The sequence below is a fragment of the Vanellus vanellus genome, assembly GCF_965231255.1.
Source record: "Vanellus vanellus genome assembly, chromosome: 3".
Classification (NCBI taxonomy): Eukaryota; Metazoa; Chordata; class Aves; order Charadriiformes; family Charadriidae; genus Vanellus; species Vanellus vanellus.
Window position 1 is genome coordinate 106583598 of NC_138907.1, and position 21228 is coordinate 106604825.

At 42.0% G+C, this 21228-nt stretch overlaps 1 protein-coding gene across 1 annotated transcript in view; it reads right to left on the bottom strand.

The window, feature by feature from the left end:
• The window catches only part of DLGAP2 (DLG associated protein 2), a gene marked incomplete at its 3' end in the record, with an annotated part of 389377 nt that extends 389087 nt beyond the window's left edge, over window positions 1-290 (bottom strand). The window contains exon 1 of the mRNA XM_082481806.1: window positions 242-290. The remainder of the gene's footprint in view (window positions 1-241) is intronic.
• Between the last annotated feature and the right edge of the window lie 20938 nt (window positions 291-21228).

Here is a 21228-nt window from a genome sequence, read left to right on the forward strand (position 1 = left end):
AAGACCCGATACAATACTATAAAGACTTGTCTCTGCGATAGCATTAGCTCCAGAAAGCTAACAGAACATACAAAATCTTCACACGAAAGCAGATCATTTAAACGAAGTATTGAAGTTGCCAGTCGCTAGAAGAGAACTTCAATGATGGTAAGTAGCAAACAAGACTTCTCTATACAATCCCATGTATGTTTACATTTCTCCAAACCGTATTACAATATTAACTCATTAGAAAAAAGTTTACCTGTGTTCCTGTCAGGTAAAATACAGCAATGCTTCTGCAGTATGCCAGGCAGAACCTGTTGCAACAAAGAAAGAGACATTAATGTAGATACACGAAGAAGAGCCAATGATTGCTGGAGTGCACATCTGATCAAGCTTTGTGCTCTCATACTGCATACAAATTAGCTATCATGCAAGGCAAATGTGAAGCCCGCTCATTAGGAATGGCATACGCAGAAGAATCTTACAAAATTAGCTGCTTACTACCCGCCTGTAAAGTTAGTTTCACCCTCTCCCATAGACTACAATATTAAGACGCTGAGTAAAAGAATGGAAAACCATAATTAAACGCGCTCAACTTAGGAAGACGCTATGCTACCAGTCAATGACGCTGCTGTTCCTGATTGTGCACGTGCAGTCCTGGGGCGATGGGATCTAGCTTTTCATAAACCGCTCACAACCGAATTCCAAAGCACAGCATTTCCCTCCTCGCGCACCCAGTTCCAGCAGATGACACAAAACCCCCCAAGCTTGAGTAGGAAACTCAAGGGAACGCAGACAGAGATCTCAAGTTTGTGGTTCACCACGTCCACTATGCTGAGATGCCACTGGCAGCCAAGAAGAAATGCTGCAGAAACCTCCCACCACCACCGGCCCTTTCCTACAGGCAGCACCTCCCCCTTCTTCACAGATTTACGCATTGACATCACCTGTTTTGGTGCAGACAAAACAGGCAGCAGCTTTGGTGCTCCTACCAGCAGCAACCTGTAGTTGAAGCACCCAAGATGTTGGTTTAAGCTGATTTATAAATCTATAATTTATAGCCTCTACAATGCTATCAGCATCAGTAAAACTAGCTTAAAGTTTAATGACTTTACCCATTGCTATTTCTGAGAAAAAGCCAATTAAGAATCATGCTCTGAGCTGGCTTCTTTAAATTTTCTTTTGGAGGTCAACATGCACATTTAAAGCCTGAAAATTAAGAAAAACAACAACAACAACAACAAAACAACAACAAAAAAACCCCCAAACAGTTAGTTTCTACAGACAGAAGACCAGCATAACCACTGTCAGGAAATGCTGGGCTTCTGGTTCCTAAGAAGACCCCAAGCACTGCCACAGTTTGCTTTAAGTTTTGGAAATTCCGTAAAGAAAATACTTTAGGGACTAGAGACATATTTATTTATTTATTTATTTATTTTCCCCACAAAGACTGCTCTTGCTGTTTGGCCAAGGTTAATAGCTAGGGATGAGAGCGCTAAGTCAGACACGTACTGCTCCTGCAGCTGCACCGTACGTCCCCATCCCTCCCTGCGGGACTTTTCCAATACGTGCTCCAGTAACCCCAGGGGGATGAGCACCTCGGCTTGTGTGTCCTCCAGCACAACAAATTAACATCTTAAGAAACTTGCTGCACCATGCTTCTTCTTGAATTCACCCATGCAGAGACAGAGCCATTGCAAAACTCTGCTTTTATTGCCATTATAAGTTGCGAAGTCAGTTTGTGGTCAGAAAGCTGCCCTGGACAAAAAGCAGTAGCCGGAACCGTCAGGGCTAAGAACAGTTTCTCCCTCAACTCCTCTAAACTCTACTGTAGGCAAAGCATTTAAATATAAGCTCTTACAAAAAATAATTTAAAAAAAAAAAAATCACTTATTCTGGCATAATCCTAAAGTTAAGCTCGTGGATAAAAGGGAAAACAAATTGGGTTTAAGCGGCAGATGTTAGGCACAGGGTAACCGAGTCAGATCCCCAGAGATGTGTCTCAGCAGATCCCCCCAAGAGCTTATCAAGGAACTGCTTTGTTGGAAATACAATTTATGGTCACATTTGGGGCTTTATCGCATTACTGTACATACATCTTGTAAATGTGTTTGACTTGCTAAGTAGCTTATTTCTTCTCAAATTCCTTCTAGCTCACGCTTTCACACACACATGCACGGGGACTTTTGTCCTGATGTAGGTCTGTAACTGCTGGTGCCTCTGAAGGCCAGCACTTCTGTCCCTAGACATGGCACAAGACCTCACAGGTCACCCACGGCCACCCTTGAAAGACCACAAAATTAGAGGGAAGAAGGAAAACCCGCATTAGATTCACAACAACCTGCTTCCAAGATGTGCGCCGGTCTTTTACTTCACTCTGTTGCAACCCCATTCAAGCAGCTCCCACCACCCCGAAGTTGAGGTACTTGACCTTAGGGCTCCCAGCCTACAGAAGCACCCTCACCAGGAGGCACACCACGCTGGGTACGTACGTGGACATCTCATACTTCCAAATCTCTGCATGCTCAGCTATACCAGCTAAGTACCATCATTTCTTATCTCTTTTGGTCTACAGGAAACTTTTCAATGAGTAAATGGCTTCCTTAAGGAGAAATCCTTCTCCCTTGGAGTAGTCTCAAAACTAGATGATTTGCTTCAGGGAGGACTATCTGAGGGCAAAAAAGTAGGACTTGAACCAAAGTCTAAGCTTGCCTTACCCCGATTCACAGACAGCAGGCAGCTTGTATTTTAAGAAGAATCAATAGCATGAATAATAACCTTCTGAAAACCACACTTGTCGCTCCACAGAGTTTCTTAAATTTTAAAATAAAAAAAAAATCCAGTAATTCTTAGGAGTACAACGTCATACGTACAAACTATAGCATTTTCTTTATGGCCACGGATATAAATAACAGTACAGTTATAGGCATCAAAAGCATAAAAATCAGAAGCAGAGAACAAAGAAATCCTAAAATGAACGGAGACAGCCTTTCAAAGCAGTGTAATACAAAGACTGATTTTTTTAAAAAACACTGTCTTACTCAGACATAAAGTAACAGTTAGTTCCTAGTGAATCTGTCACATTTCCTTCCCCAGATTCACGAACCATGGAGAAGCATTATGAATTTATTATGAGCACCCAGTTAATCAAATTAAGACTGAAATTAAAAGAAGAGACAGAAAAAAGCAAGTCTGGAGTAGCAAGACAATTTCAATGGGGGAAAAAAATAAAAAAAAGCTCTAGAACATAATTTTTTCCTTCCTGGTAGACTGGATATAGATAAGAGCATAGTGATACTGAAAAGCACAAGCTGGAAAAACATTTATTTGTCCCTTCCCTTTGCTCTCTTAAGTGCTAAGTAGGCAAACAGCATGGCAGAGGCTGAAACAATGCTTCCTTCTCCCCAGCCCTTTACCATGTTTACCCTGCGCAAAGCCGCTTTCTGGCTGGTAGGAGTTTGATATCAACCTCCTACTTACTTATCTACAGCACACAGATTTTTACACTGTACCCATCTCCATGGTATCCAAGAGCCTCTTCACACTGCTCTCCTCCCACTTTCTCCCCACTCAGTTTCTCTCCTCCTTAGGGAGAATGACAGGAGAATTCCTCAGCAAAACTGTCACCTTTCCCTCTTTCCTTTCCCCTGCTGCTTTCCTTTCATTCATTTGCATGTTGTAATTCCCAGTTTATTCCTTAAAATGCTTTATGTCTCAGAGCTTTTTCTTTAAGTTCACAGATAAACCCTAGATTATTTTTTTTACTATTTGTGGTTTGAAACTTTACCTACAGAGGCAATTTGAGTGAGAATCTTCACCCAGACCAGACCCAGAGTGATTTCTGTTGTAGAAATCAAAACGTGGGAGCAACTGGAGGGATTCACATGCAGGGAAAAAAAAAAAAGAAAAAAAAACAAACAAAACCCAAAACCAAAACCCAAAACCAAAACCCAAAACCACAGACAGAATAGAATATTGTTTTAGAACATACTTCTTTTTCCTCAGCAAAAGAGAAACAGGTTTCAATTATATTAAACTGATGATTTAACCTTCAGTTGTTTTATAAGCTCTCAGCTGGGAGCTAAGGCATTGCAATACTAAATTAAAACTGGACGCATAGATGCAGAAACAGAATAAATAATACAGCAGGTGGTACGTCCTTAATATCAAGGTGCTTCCCTAGCAGTAGCAAATTAGCTCTGGCCCGCAGTATACACTTAGGCAGTCACATATAGCAGGAACATAGTCTTTGCCCACAGTGCTGAGCCGAAAGCTTCCTCAAATTCAGTCAAAAATTCTAATTCATGGTGGTGGACATTGATAAGGACCTACTTACATTTGTTTTCACTACAGGTTGTTGTGTTTAGAGATGTATAAATATACAGCTGCCATAATTAGTATTTAAATTTTTAGTTGTAGCTCTATGTAAGATAGGTATGCAGAAAGCTGCTCAGAGCAGCACAGGGTAGTTACATAGTTGTTTACAATTTCGTAAAGCTCATATTTTTATACGTCTGCTTGGAAACTTTCCTTCATTTTATAAAAAATAAAACATCTGAGTCCTCTGAGTTTTCAGCATGCAATACTTTTTTAGAGTGGTTTAACAAGAACTAGAATTAATTCCTAGAAAATAATTTTGTTTGGGAAGTACTAACCTCTAACACAATTTAAAAAAAAAAAATCTTACAGAGAAGCAGAAACACGTGAAGCAAAATAATTTCAGTATGGAAAATGCCTCTGTGAAATGGATATCTACTCACTTAAAAGGATCTGCTGCATGAAGATGTTCAGGTCTCTATGGTACTGAATGATAAAGATTTTCTGCTTTCTACTCCACTTATAATTGGACTGCTAAGATGGCCATAGAAAAATGAGCTGGATACTATTTTCCCTTGTCCATTTACATTTTTTTTTTCTGCGGAAAAGTAAGTCAACTGAAAATGAATGTTTCACAGGTCCAAAATTACAGAACACCCAACTCAGGAGTCTGAGTGCTCCACAGGTGAAACTCAAGGCAGAAGTTAACAAGGATTTGTACCGCGGTTTACAACTTGCCAGAAGGAAGGAACCTCAACTTGAATTTCAGGTCCCAAGCTGACAGATGATACTCATCTCTGCCTTTCACATCCTAGAAATCCAGTGATCCCAAAGACTGCAGACTCGGAATATACCCTTTTGGCCATGCCAACCACACAGGCCGTGTTCGTGGCCCTTGTGCTCATGTTCAGCCACCTCCAAGGACTGCCTCTGCGATAGCCCCCTATCCTCCTAACCTCCCTCCCCCAGGAAATGATTACAACTAGCATGCGAAACATTGTGATTGCAAGAATATGGTGATATTCAGAAGAAAATGTGTCAAACACATAGTGAGCCAATGTACATTGCTTTATAAAATTTCAGAGGAAACATATTCCGGAATTTGAGCTTTACTTGTGCACCAACGGTTACAAAGAAATGGTCCTTGGGCAGAGTGATCCCATCAAGTGTGCCCTGCATGTTCTGTGGAAGCAGTATTGTATGGAGAGAAGTGAGGTTAGATATTTTGGTGGGATTCAGTGAGTGAGTTCCTACCTTTTTGTCTTTCAAATGTTGTGTCGCTTCTCTTGGAAAAAGGTAGGGGCACCTCCTAGACCTTGCTACCTCCGCTGCTCCATGCTGAGCACTGCTGCTTTCCTACCGTCCACGCAAATCTCGTGGAAGGAATTTTAATTGTTTTCACTCTAAGGGTCATACTCATTCTATCACAGTATTTGCTTTTCCTTATATTTGTCTCAGGGCTTTTGTTTTAGGCAAGATTTCTTTGTCAGCTACTACAGAGATGTTTTGAGACAATGTTTGTAACAACGAGACCTTAAAAACACTGGGAATCCTGCACTCGCGCTTCTCTGAATGTCTCTTGAATGTCTCTTGTTGCCTCTTGTCATTACAGGGGCATATTATATTTTGGGTTTCCCTTTTAATAGTTTCGTTCCACTTTGGACTTCATATATGAGGATTTTAGATCTCTCTGTCCCGGCAACACTGTTAAAAGGAGAACGTCCTACTGCTCTGGAATCAATTACAGACTCACAGAATGGTCAGGGTTGGAAGGGACCTCTGCACATCATCTAGTCCAACCCCCCTGCCAGAGCAGGGGCACCTACAGCAGGTGAATTCCCTGCTTCTCCTTAAGCAGAAAGGAAGGACACTCGGGATTTGGCTGTTCGCAACAGCCAACTATCTAACAAGTCCGTAAAGGTATCTGCCTTCAGACAGGGCGTGAAACGTAGGCAAGGTTTCCCGTTCACAAGCTGTTGGGTGATACAAACCATCATAAATCAAAGGTTTATCGTTATGGCATTACCATATTTCTTCTTTCAGAGCAGACAGGCTCATGCTACAGGTGCTGAACTGCTACATGAAGCTATTGCCTTCAGCTTCCTAACAATACGCAGTTGGTTCAACCTACAAGAAGCTAAATCTGAACTTCAATCCACTCTCACAAGCATATTATATTTGGTTATGCTTTTTAAGGGGTATCTAGGGAGTGTAGCAACAAATATCTGCTATCATTTCAGTTCCTGTAAGAACTCAAAAGCCACCTAAGATTACCAGTGGGTCTCTTCCGTGTCTCACTTGAAGCTCTTATTGATAGAGCCCACACCGGCATCAGCAACAGTTCCAAGTGACTCGTAAAATCAGCCCTTGAAATATCTGGCGCCGGAGGAAGAGAGCAGCAGGACCAGAGGGACCTGCCCTCCCAGGGCCTACCCAAACCCGCGTGCGTTCGCTGCCAGAGCAACGCGGACCCTGCTTGTAACGGCAACCCTAGCGCAAGCAGAAAATATTAAGACTGGGCTTTTTTGTGCATAGTAGAGATCTTGCAAGACCTTTCAATCATTCCCTGCTAGCTGTCAGTTCCTCTGCCCTCCCAAGGAAACAACCTTTCACCGGCGCTCCTGATGAGCTGCACCCCGCTGCAAAGGCAGCCTGTGCCAAAATGTCTCCCACCCACGGCGAGTCGAGTAAGAAGCCCGTCTTGTCAGTTTATTTCATTGTATTCTGATGAGATGGCCCAGGCTTGTCCAATTATGTCTCTTCAAGATTCTACTAGATTGCTGTTGTCCAATATCCAATTTCACATATACACCGGTGAACCTTCATGCTAATTTAATGTCAAAACAGAACTTGCTAATGATTCATCTGCTTTGTGGGGGTTTTTAGTAAAAGTATTTTCTTCTTTTATCATCCTCTACTTTAGTCCACCATTCCCAATTAGATATGGAGAACATAAATAAAACATGAAGATTTTGTTGAAAGGACAAGTAACACTGAAAAAAGATAAATCGTATTTACCATATATCAAATACTTTGATATTGTAGCAATGTATTTATCATAGCATATCAAATCACATTTAAATATGTATATTGTCTTCTTTCTTTTTGAATAAAAGGAAATGCTGGGTTAAGGAAGATAAATCTCAGGAATATTCTGAAAACATTACAACACCAATACCAATATGTGTTCCTTCAGATTGTATTACATCTCAAAAAATAGAAATTTTCTAAAACCCTTTCCATGATTAAAGGAAGTATTGACACCAACAAGAGAAGCAACGTTTCTTTAGCAGAGTTTTCAACTAAAAGTGACAGACATTTAAGTAATGAGGAACTCACTGACTGCATAATCTATTTTGTATATCTGAATCAAAACTAAATAAGGGGCAGCAACCCTAGAAGAAAAGGTATAGTGTTACACGGACCCGGATAGCATAGCTCAGCTCCACGCGCCGTCTGGCTTCATTACTCCTTTAATACAAGTCTCCATGCCAAGTTAAACTGAAACACAGGTTTGAGCATTTTTATTTTTTTTTGATGGCCCAGGAAAGAAAACAAGTACTTATATACTTGAATCCTTTAAAAGATGTCACCTAAAGTATAATCCCTCCACATAGCTTTCCTAAGAATATAAAATGCAGACTAAATAGAGTAACTAGGCAAGCCTGTGGGGGAAAAAAAAGATGTACTGCAAAAGTTAGCAGCGCATCGAGCTCTGAAGTGATCCAAAATAATACCTAAAGACAGTCTTTTCCCTATTTAATAGCATATGAAAATAAGTGGGGGTACTAGCAACAGCCACAAAACCTATTTCTTTCTGACTTCCTCGTTAGTATTTAGGCCCTTTGAGAACTATACATCAGCAACAACAAAAACTCCTTTATGTCTTTCACTTTTCAGAAGAGTACACTCCTTACTGACAGAACAAGACTTTGCTATAGTGATCCACATATTTGTGACCTCCAGGTCCAATTACCGTAATTGGCTGCACTTACAAGAGAATCCACAAATTATTTAAGATGCCTCAGACTAAACACAGCATGATAAATACGTGTCTACTGGGAACGCATCTGTTTGTTGTTCAAACAATTGCGGCATTGCACCACCGTCCAAAACTAGGCCTTCAAAAATCTGGAACAGGCAGTGTCAAAGTTCTTTGAATCTGAGAGATGATGATGCCCTCAAAGTGCTCTGAATCTGGGAGATGATGCTGTTGCCCCTCCCAGGGCAACACTGCTGGGAGGAAGAGGCCATGACTTTTCAATTGATGCTGTAATTTCTTTTTCCAAAAGCAAATGAATAGAAGGATAAACTTCAGGAAAAAAACAACTGTATTTTCAACTTTCCTTCAGATGAAGTATTCCTAACCAACTCAACAGATGTTCAGTCATTGCGCTACACATATAGCAACCAACATGAAAAAAATTCACTTGCTCTTGCAATTGGACCTGAGAAACATGTTTTGGTGTAAACGAGAAATCACAAACATTTCTTCTGCTCGTTACCACCATGAGCAGCAGTAGCATCTCCTACCTGATGGCAATACCTAGATGTGAGATATCCTATCGCCGGTGTGGATCATGGGGATCAGGGGTCAGAAATAACTGTAGCAGACCACTACTACTTCAAAGGTTGGTCACAATTCTCCGCAGAGACTCTGCAAGGGCAAGAGCCCAAGCTGTATCTTGGGCTGAAGGAGGAATGGCCAGAGACAACCCTTGAAGGGGGGGGCTGACAAAGAGCCCCATAGTGGCAAAGCGTGGTAGCTAGTGATTTCTAGGGGCTGCACGGTGACTGAGCCTGGTCCACAGGTCACCAAAATGAAGTAATGGGTAATAGTGGTTGGATATTCCCTTCTGCGGGGCCAGAGACACCTATCTGCTGACCCGACCAGCTGTCTCAGGAGTTTGCTGCTTGTCCGTAGCCCAGCTCCTGAACATCCCACAGCAATTGCAGAGGTTCAGCCAGCTCCTGGGCTACACCCCTGAGCTGAGCATCCATGAGGATCAAGGAAGGGATCACTTAAGCTATATGGATATAGCAAGTCCATAGGGCTGGGTGGGGCGCATCCAAGGGATCCAAGAGTGATGACTGTGAGTCCTCGCTCTGTCATACACAGTTTTAATATATTAGATTTAATGTACTAATACAGTCAAATATCACACCGAGATATAACACGAAAATGCAGCCGTCCCTCCATCCTCCCTCAAATGTATTTGTAACAGACATATGTAATTTCTATTTCTATTAATGAATCTTAACTTTGAATAATGAGCACATTTACATCCATCTGCAAAACCCAAAAGCCGTATAGAAGCATAGCAGCTTTAGGAGTCAGCAAAAGACAGCTATTCCCTCAGAAGTTACAAAGAAGTCACCCTAGGGCTGCGACTGTTTAATTAATTTAGGAGTAAACCATGGAGAGTGATTTGGCACAAGAAGTTGCTTATTAAAAAAAAATTGACTGAGTTGTTAGTTGTTATGATTTATTTATCTTTAAGCATCTGATTGTGTCATGAGCAAATAAAAATTCTAGAGCTTGCTATATATATTGGAGCAGAACAAATATCTTCGTTTTCCTTCTCTAAAACACGAAACATGATAATAATAGTTCCTTTTTCGCCCTGCGTTAATCTATTTAGATACTAAGTATGTATGTACCTTGCAATGCCTAGACTGTGAGGTCTCCTAGTTGGAGATCATGGTACTACAGTGGTACAGACGAAGAGGAGAAAGCAGTCCTCCTGGGAAGAAGGATGCCCTGGTATTATTCTTGTCACTGCGGTATCATGAGGGTCCACATAGCAACAGGAGCACAGTTTGTGCGAATAACAGTGAGTACAGAGCAAGGCTACAGCAAATCCCAAGGAACGTTTTCAGGCTAGGGAATTTTAAGCCCTCTAGTAGATAGGTCCTGGCTACCTCCCTGCACTCGTCACTTGCCGGAGTCGGCTGAGAGACTGTCAACACGCCCGCATGCGTATGCACTGCAGATACTGCTCCTGCCATGCCTGCTGCAGAGGTTTCTTGCCTCCTCAGTTATTTGTCCCGAGTAGAAGTCATAGTCCTCCTCAAGGGTCAGCTTGGATCCTACATGCCAAGCTGCTATTTCCACAGGGCTCGGGGCTGAATCCCTGCCAGGCAGATGGGGATTCAGCAGACCTACACAGAGGAAAAATATCCTCCTGACTCAGGAACAGCCTCCAGCGACCCCACCAACCCCAGTGCTGGAGAAGTGGAGGTGCCTGGCCATGGGGGAGAGGGCTGGACCTGGTGGCATCAACCTGCACCGTGCCCCTGGTGCCTCACTGGGCAGTACGTGACCCCTGAAAGGTTTTGTTGGAGGAGAGGTGAGATGTCTCCTTGCTTCCATCTCACCCACACACCGCTGAACAAAGCCAGCCGCGGCTTGGTCCCTCCGTGTTACTCTGGGAGAGTCTTGTGGAATATGTTTTTATTGTGGCTTGTCACAAGTCTCTTTAATGCACAATGTCAATAAACTATGTGATTCAAAAGCACAGATTATTCAGATAATAATAATATACACAAGGTAAATGCCAGGGAATCCCGAGTGTTATTTCTCCTTGCTGCTCTGGAGTTCCATTTAAGATTTATGTGTGAAGCACAGGGATCTTAAAGATTTTTATACCTGTATTTGCACTGCAGAAACAGATCCATTAAACACGTAAAACAGAATAATAGTCCTTCCCTGCATCTTTGTTAGAAAGAAACTAATCTTCATTAAAAATTAAAGTTTATGGTTTTGTACTAGGACTTGGCAACAAAAACTCTCCCAATGGCCTGCTTTATTCTGCTGTGTAGGAGTCACAGATATACAATGAAATTCAGTTCAAAAATTATGAGTAAGGTGATAGAGGAAGTTTTAAGTATAAAAGTTACCACCAAACAAAAAATAAAAATAATAAAAAAAAAGGAATATCCTAACCGTTTACCTACATTTATGGTCCTGGTATCACAGACCTTTCTCCCTGTCAATCAAAGAATAACTCGTGTATCGGAAGTGGTGACATGAACTAGCAAGGAGGTTACTTACTACTTTATGATTTATTAGTAGTTTAACTATGACATATGGTTGCTTATAAAAGCTATTTGCTATATCCAATTTCAAGTTTATTAAGAGCTAAGAAATAGAAGTCATCTATGTAAGCGGGGGAACTAAAGTCCCCGCTGCATTAGGAACAGAGTCCATCTGTTAAAACTATCTGGCATTACACTTCTAAGGTAGCTTTTATGCGTTTGTCACTTTGCCGAAGTTGAGACTCTAGACATAAGTAGCGCTCTCCATCCTCGACGGGACAACTGCAGGGATGAATCTGATGTCTGCAATTTCATCTAGCCGTTTCCCCTGGCCAGGTGAAAGGTGCCTTGAAAACGGGGAACCGGGCATAGTTTTTCCAAAGACTGCTTTGCTGTTCCATGTGAGTCAAGTCCACTTTGTCATCTTTTGACCCAACAGGCAAACTGAAGTAGCAGCGTGCTACAGAATCGATGCCTACACAGAACTGGGACATTTCACTCCTGATGGACAACTGCAAGCGACGGCGGAAAAACAGAGAGGGAAGGGTTATTTTTAGGAATACTTATTTCATAGATTTAGGTTACACAAATCTTTCATGCAAAGAGAACAAACAGAGAGGGATGCCTCTGCCTTGCCTGTGCCCTTGGCAATGTTTGATAGCACAGGGGGATACAGATTTCAGAACACAAAGCAACTACCCACATCTCCTTCCCCAACGGGCAGGCATTCTTATGGAAATAATAGCTTTCTCTTTAAGACAGAAATTTGTCTTTATTACCCATGTTTCATTCAATATTGAACAATAGGATAGCTTATTGCGGGCTCCAGTCATTTGGGGAGATTTCGCTGAAGGTGTAATAAAACAAGGACGGGTCTCAGTAAGCAGGTTATCATTTTTTCAATTCCAGTTGAACAGTTAAGCTTCTGGAAAGGATTTCTGAGGAAGGAGACTGCATAATTTGTGCAGTCAGTTCTTGAGAATACAAAATGGGAAGAGCAGCAGGGCAGTTTGAATCTGTGAGCTGATGATACCACACTCTTAAAACTGCAGCTTCCATAGGTTGCTCTAATCTTTAATTAGCTTAGGGTCTACACACCGCTAGATGACCCAAAGGTGCATACACAGAAAGGGTATTTTTGATGCCTATAGAGGTGAAAAGATAGATGTAAAACATGCACAAAGGTGCCTATTCCTCTGCAGCTGATGTTCCTCCGGTGCTGTGGAAGGCACCAGGGGGAGCCTGAGGAATCCTCAAGAGCGTTACAAAGCGGCAGTCAGAGACCTGGTATGCTCTCGGGAAAAGTCTTCAACTGAGCACTGGAGACAACAGCACTGCTTCACCTCTTGAGAAACTGGCAAGAGACGCATGACTTACCTACAGTGTGGGAGATCGAGCTGCAAGTCAATCATCTGCCAAATAGAGATGCTGGACTCTTATCTTTCAACGGGCTGCCACGATCAGTTATTGTGAGATAACATTCATCTTCTCCGATGAAGATTTTCTCAATTTTGCACAATTAGCAGAATGTTACTCAGATCACAAAGAGCGCTATAATTTAGCCGTCAGAGGACTTGCCAAAAAAAAAAAAAAGGAAAAAAAAAAAAAGGCAAGTTCCTGCCTCTATGCTAACACTCGTTCACTCGTTCAAGTATTTTGTGCAATACAGAATTACTTTCACTGAGCCCAGCAAAATGTCCCCAATGTCAGAGCACCAGAGAGGGCTACAGCACTCTCCTGAGAACGAGGAAGACCAAAGGCAGACACCTCACTTGGAATTAATCAGAGGAGTTTATGGACCCGTGCCAGCTACATCCCAGAACAGCAGGCTGTGTACCCCCCTAAAAAGAAACAATTACCCTTTTCTTCAGCTCTGTATGTTTTGAGGGTTTTATAAGGCTTGCAAGGGGCAATGGGGCTGCACAGAGTTAATTAGTTTTCTGACCTGGACAAATATGTTACTGTTCTTTTGTGATGCTTCTAGAGCCTTCATGTGCCATCTGAGAAATACGTACAAGAACTGGTGGAAGGGCAGCAGAACATTTTTTGTTGGTAAATGTATATGTGGGATGACAGAGCTTTTATGTATGCGTTTTTTTAACTACAAGCTAAAATAAATGTAGTTTTAGAGGGATTTTTTTTCCTTGCTGTCTTGGCTATCCAGTTGAAAATAGGTTGTTTTCAGCCTGTTTATTTTTAATTCTTCCTTTCATGTTGCTTTCAAGGAAATGTCACCTCCCAAGAACAAAAGGTTAAGTCACGCAATGCTGAACTATATAATCAGTCCGCTTGACAAGCCCAGTCTGCTCAAAATATTAAAGAATGAGCACCTGACTAGTAGACAAGCCATCTCCATTGACATAAGTTCCTGTTTCAGCATTGTAATTATTCTCATGGCTCATCCCATCTTCAGACACGTCAGCACTGATGTTACCTCATCCCTGGTAAATACCAGCAATTTTTATTTTTTTTTCCGAGGACTGAGCTCTGCCGCTTCAAACCAGAATCTGGAATTAGCAGTGGAGTCGCTTGAGCCTGTCCCAACTGCACTGTCCTGAGAAGCGACTAAGGGGCTCCGCCACTCACCGTTCAGATTGCTTACTTTAGCCAAAAAAGCTATTCAGAAAGCTACCAAAAATATTGTTTCGATACCAGCCAAGATTCCAAAGTGTAAGTAAGGAAGGGCCCTGTTTATTTACACAAATACTCTGTGGCACTACTGCAACACCCCACTGCATTTCAGGCTGCCTTAGATCAGCTTTTATTATTCAAACACATAAAAAGCCACGAGGTAACTGCAGCTAACTTGCTGTTCGGATTGCTTGGGGTAGATGTTATGAAAAGTTGAGTGTTTGTTGCAATCAATACAGATAGCAGGAAAAGTAGTATGCCATCAAATGCTAGGAGTCTTCGGATGTTTCAAAATATCACCATAGAGTCTTGCCATTTTTAAATCCTTTTTCATTTTCCTGTGATTATTTTATACTATCTCACGGCAGAAAGAGCAATTCATTTTGTTGATCGATCTTATTACAACACCAACAGGAGATGCTGTGATCTATGAGCTAGAACAGAAACGTTATTGTTATGTGACGTAAAGTGGAAATTTATTAATGCAAATGTGAAAAAAAAAAGTGTTAAATAAAATAAACTACTATTTCACTACTGTTTCAATACCTATGGGTATTTCCCTTTGACCCATCTTCAGGAAAGGATGTTCCTTTAATGCCATACTGATTTTTGTGGCATGTATGTAAATGTTTCCTGTCTTTCAAAGGTGACCTGCTATTTGCCGTCCGTATTTTTTCATATCTAAAATAATGAGACCAGGAGGAATATCAGAATTATTTATATGATCACACAAGGCAATATTTAATTTTTTCTACATTGCGTTACTGATGAAAGTATGTTTGAAGACCTTCCTCCTATTCACTTACATAAACCCAAGAATTAATTCATGCTGTAGCCTATTCAGATTCATGGATCTGGCATGGTCTGTTCTTGATCGTAAAGAAAATAGCACAAACGCTGGTCCACTCCGCAGTGCTGGATTCCTCACCGACACGTATTGTGCGCTTGTCATCCCGCCTAACAACGAATTCGAACAACTGGAAATGGGAAGCAGACACTTGGCATTCTTTGCTGGAAATCAGACATTCAAAAACATGGAAAACTGAAAGTCTGAACGTGGTTACAGATTTAACAACTGGCATCGGGGGTGAAACAATGTAATAAGCCTTTGTTTAAGGTGTTTGCACAATAAAGTCAGCACAGAGTAAGATTCACAAAAAGTGACATATAACTGGAGGAAGCATGTAACAGAATAGCATTAATTAGCCTCAGAATAATACAAGAAATATGCCAGGGGCCGCGTGCGTTTGCTCTTTGGCTCAGCACAACGAAGTCCTGCTGGAGCACAGATGCTCATTACAGTTTAGTATTTTGTTGTGCTTAATACCGATACACAAGTCACTGACTCGAGCCCCGATTCAGCCGTCTGTCCACATTTAATCACATGCTTAACTTTAAAATATATACTTTAGCGTTTTGTTGGGTTACAACATAGACGTTTTCACCAATAAATCTATTATTACATTACTAAATATTTAAATTGGTGGATCTACTAACATTCACGACGTACAACTTCAAAGCCAATGCGTATAAATATTTCACCTGAGAAATTTCACACACGAGTACGTAATGAAAAAAGTAAACAATTGTCCCCATTTGCTGCCGTTTCATAGGGATATATAGCTGTGATGCTGTCATCAGTACCCATGCAGTTTCTACGTCTGGCATTCCCTGCATCACACTGGAGGTGCAGCCTACTGTGTGGTGGCCCTAAGCACGGTTTATTACATCTTTGAGACTTTTGGAGACTTTTGCTGAGAAAGAGAGATACCAGACTGGACAACAGAAGATTACAACTAATTGTCTACTGATTGGCTTACGGAATCCATAAACAGGGCTTTGAGTACTGCTACTTTGAATACTCAACAAATTTCAACATGCCTTTGCAGAAGCAAATTCGGAGACTATACTGCTGATCTCTAATTATTGGCGCCCTATATATATCTATATACACACAGCAGTATTATAAATTATGACCACCCTTTATTTATCGGTGCTTTGCTTGTACAAGTAAATTAAAGTTCCGAAATATTTGGTCAATATTTTTATGTTTTAGTGTCTAAGGGTAAAATTCACCCTTCAGACACTGCTTTGAGAAAAGGCTGAGGATTAACACTCACAGAAGCAGTCCCTCGAGGACACCTTGCAACCCCAGAACCGTACCAACAGCAACACCACTTCTGCTGACTCAGTTACGCTGGAGCAGGTGGGTTTGGAGTAAGAGGATAGGCTTTGCCCAAGGTATAAAGGAAAACAGAAATATTTAATGTATGTTCCCATACATACGTTTATAGTTTTTGGCCTATACTATGTGAGTAAAATCTAGGTGTATGCATTTTCTCTGAATGAGTTTGGGGAGGGCAGAGAGGTTGTAATTGGCTTATTTATTTCTAAATATTTCTAACCATTATTAACCATAATAAACCATTTCTAAACTAATGCTGGCTATATTTATTATATTTTTTGATGCCCACTGTCCTGGTGGTGGTCCACGACACCCGCTAATGAAAATTAGATGAGAATTTGTCCCTACTCTGTAAAGAGCGACAACAATGTAGGGAACGCAGAATGAAAAACAAAACATGCAGCACCGTTCCTGGGATCTGGGGGATATAACTTTTTGCTCCCTGCTGCTTTGCCCAGCACCACAAGTGCAAAGAAGCAAAAAACGACGATGCTCAAATAACTCAGTGGTCCAACTTGGCTCTACCGAGTGATGCAAAACAATCATTAGCAAACAGCTAGACCATAACAATTAATATGGCTATGGTTCAAATTAACCCCATAGTCTTTCACAGTATCAGTACATTACTGATGACATTTGTTATAGTAACAGCTAGGAATAATAACCTGTTGTTCTTCTAGTTTACACCGAAAATTTCTAATTTGCTATGGTGAAGGATACTACAACAGACTCGTGGTGTTTGTTTCAAGGAGGGGTGATCAAGTAAACAAGAAGATCACAGAAAATGTGAATGCGCAGCCTAAAATGCCAGAATTTTTCATGCTTTCTGGTACTTCAGAAAAGCATTATCAGTTTGTGTTTTTTCCAAACACGTAATTAGCTTATATATTTCCATATACACCTTGACATTCTACGTGGTATCCTGAATATGTTATTCAATAAACCCTAAAAATAGTAGTGTAAATAGGTAAGACAGTGACTCCTTAGTCTTCCCACATTTTTTCAATGATTAGAGTACATTATAGCTTTCACAGCAGCAAATACTATAATTAAGTCTATCAATTTCATTACAACTTCCCTGTTTTCACCTGCTCATTCTCCTTCTCCAAAATTACCCTTCTATAGCTGGTTTCATCCAAAATAGCATGTGAGATGCATGATTATAATTCGGGGCTTATTGGGAATGCTGTTTTTTGAAAGTCCATAAAAAACCTGGCCATCCCTGTGAATTGGCTGTACGGGATGAATGAAAACAAAGAGGGGTTCACGTGCAGCTCTGGGGTCGGTCTGCTTTGGGAAGGCCGTTGTGGTCCCTGCCCCTCGCTACCCACGTTGTCCTTGTCCCAGAAGTTACATCTCCATGGGAGGTAGCTCAGCTATCGGACCATCAACCAGTAGATGCTGAGCTGCCCCTGCCTGCAGCACAGAGCACTGGGAGGTGACTAAAGGAGATGAGACGAGCCAACACTGCTGCTAGCAGAAGAGGCTGTCCTGCTCCTTCCACCCTCTGCCCAGACACCTTCTCTCTTATCCAGCCCGATGCTCAGCCCATTCAGTTCACTGAGCTGGCAGAAAACAAATCCAGAAATAAATGAAAAAATAAGCAAGCTCATTTCTGGTGGCTCACTGAGGTAGATCCTGCCCTTAGAGAGAGAGCAGGACCACACGGCCAGGGATGAGGGGGAGGTGAGACAGAGCAGAACCACCTCGGTTTACGTCAGCAGGACCAGTGGCTTGAGAGAGATGAGGTTGGTGTTCTCCTGTCACTTTACCCCAAGTTAAACGAGCACCGATTTTAACAGTAAATCCTTTTGTTAGGTGTTTAAACTTAAACCGAGTCCTTTAGACAGGACAGCCCTAGAGCTGAGGGGACAACAGCCTCGGTGGAAGGGTGAGGGCAATGCGCAGGCAGAGGCAGGCCAGGGCAGGGACTCCCTTGCCCAGCTGAGCTAAGGCATTCACAATCATAAGCTTTAAACTTAAAACATCAAAACCTAACAGGAAAGGAAAATAGTTACTTTGCAAGAATTGGAGACGAGCGGAGTCAGGAGAGTTTTCAGCTTAGTGCCACGAAAAGCAGGAACTGGATCCGACGGCATCAAACACTCCTGGGAGGAACCCACGTCAGAGTCCTCATGCAGTCAGCTACACTTTGATGGGTAGAAAGGTCATTTCTCAGAGTACTGATATAGCCAATAACAATGTATTTTTAAAAATTCAAACTAAAGATCAAATTTCCAGTGAATTATCTTTGCCCAGTACTAAGGCTGTCATTTTTCCTTAAAACATACCTGAATTTTTTCAACCCGCCAGGACAGTGCAACTACTCTGTGTGAATGATTCTTTCATGTGAGAAACTCTCTTATGCTCTGTAAGCATAAAAGGAGCCCAGAAATTATGTCTGGGAAAGCGGGTATCTCTTACGAGACTACCAAAAGAATATATGTGCAGTTTATGAAATGTGGGTGATGTTATAAAACTGCCGTACCACTGAAAGCCTTCATATATGTGAAATCTGCTATTCCTGGTAGCATTTCTGTCATGTATCTCCCAGGCCAGAGACAGTTAATGATTATTACATGTAGAAGTCATCCACGTAAGTGAGACAGTCCTGAAGCACGAGGCAGCCCAAGGACCAGGCATGACTTGGAAAAGCGGTTCCCTACCTTTTTCTTCAGAGAGAATATTTGAGGCAGTCAAATTTCCCTGGATGGCTTCCAGACTTTGTTCGGTGACTATCTAAATAAAAACACACGAGGCAGTCCTGGAAGCAGGGATCAGAAACACATGCCTTGGCTCCCGGCAGAGAGCCCTGAACAGGCAGCAAAATCTTCCTTATCTCCTCCTGGAGAGTAGCTGAATTTCAAAAGAAACGCAGTGCAGAGTTTTTCTTTTCTAAAATGACCCACAGCACTTACAAGGCTTATTATGACTCACGTTTATACCTCCAAGGGCTGAAAATTAGACTTCCTCCGCTGCCAGGGACGGAAGCTACTCCGTAATAAGCCAGGGCTTAGACACAGCCTGTGAGTTCAGCTCCCAGAGACAGGCACCTGACTTAAGATCCTTTTGGGTCTGGACCCAAGAGTCTTAACTGCATTTCCCTGGCTGCGCTTATCTAAGATTTCTCCTAAGTCAGCTGCTCCAAAGCCGGTCTTGTTCTTGTACCGCACACAAAGATCATTTTTCTTTAGGCAGTTCGCTCTTGAATTTAATGTTAGATGTTGTAGCATATGGACTCATTTGCAGATAAATTCACAATGTCTTATGAAATTCTGGCAATGGAATAACATTCTGCTGCCTGTACTTTGGCCTCAAGAAATCTTCTTGTTCACTCAGTGTAAGTATTATAATGTTAAAATGAATATACTCATTCTCTCATTCTGTCATTAGAGATTATCATTATGACCTTACGCTAATGTGCTATTTTCCACATGTCCCGTGATTTACAAGACTCCCTCATGCCTTGAAACAAACCGTTACATATACAACAAAAGCACTATAGCTCTCCATTCTCAGTCTAATCATGTATTGCTGCATCTCTGTTCTTTCCCGAGGTTTCTTTGTTTTCCAGAAACCTGGGGCTGTACTTACAAAAACCTAATGTACCTGGTGCCTATTTCTCTGCAACATCCCATGTAAGATGGCAGAGGACAGCAAAAACACATCATTAAAACCAGAAATACACAGACTCACTTTTAAAAATCTTTTTTTTTTTTTTTTCTTATATTAGTCAGATAGTTGTCTGGAAGAGGAAATGAGCAACAGTTCTTTAAAGCATCTTTAACAGTTCTTTGTAGTTCAGATCTAGTCTGATCCAAAGCACTGCTGGCAGCCGCACTATTAATGTGCATTATCCAGAGAGAAGAACAGAGTGGACCTCTCCTTCGCTACTCCTTTTTTCTTTTTTCTTTCCTCTCTAAAATGCTCTGAAGCTATTACAGAAGTCCTGATCCCATGCTCCAGATGGGAGAGCAAAGAGGAACACATGATGGCTCACTCTCTACTTATGTGTTTGGGTTTCTGTCCAACAAACAGTGACGGTCTGGCCTGAGTACTCAGTTGAAGGGACTGGGAAATGCTCCAAAAGCCCCCAGTTCAGATGTGCCCGAACAAGCTCTTATGCCTGTATTTACTTTTAGCATCCTTTGCAGTCCCTACTGACACACACTTCACACTGATTTCAAAGGGAAATTATATGAATCCATACTGACACTTCCAGCACTGACACTTCCAACACACTGACCTTACGCTTTTAAAAATGTAGCATCTTTAGCCCTTCCACTCCAGCATATTGGCTAGAAACGGGTACTTTGGCGACTTTTTTTTTTTTTGATAGTGGCTGCTGCTTGAACTCAACTCAATAAGTTACTCATGCAAGTCATATGGCAAGGCTGCTGAGATAAAACACGGAGAAGTGGGTAGGACACTACTGTACAACAGCATTTGCAACTGCGATCAAGGAGCCTGGAGGAGGTATCTGGTCTACGCAGAGTAACAGGGGAATAAATTGTGATGCAAAGTAAAATCCAAAGCTGACGTGAGAGGGAGAGAAACCACTTTGGAGGTGCCCGTAGAGCAGTTGCTGTAGCTCATTCAGAGCTAGCTCAGGTACAGTGCCGCCTTGCTAGAGGTAGGTGGAATACAGGGCTCCAGCGGTGCTTTGGCTCTAGCCACTACCCTGAGGGTAGCTTTGGAGGGGCACAGCCTCCCCCTTCTCCCCATGACGTGGTGAGAAGATCTGTTGCAGCATGGGGAATCCCTGACTTTCACGCCAAGCAAGAACTGGGCAAGGTGTGCTGGGAGGGACTGCTCTCCATCAAAGCCACCAGGAGCACCTCAGAGGGGGTTGAAAATGCAGCACGGGTTTGCCCAGAGTACTGTAACACAGGCAGTGGTTGCTGGAGGATGAGCAGATCAAGCAACAAAGCAAGGTCTGAGGACAGACACAGAGCATGGACAAGGCTGGGAAGCCAAATTCTGGAGCCTGTCAGGGGACCACAGTCCCAAAACAGGGCTGTCTTTGCCACATAAGCACAGCCCCAAGTTCTGATACTAGCTTTTGTCTTTCCTTA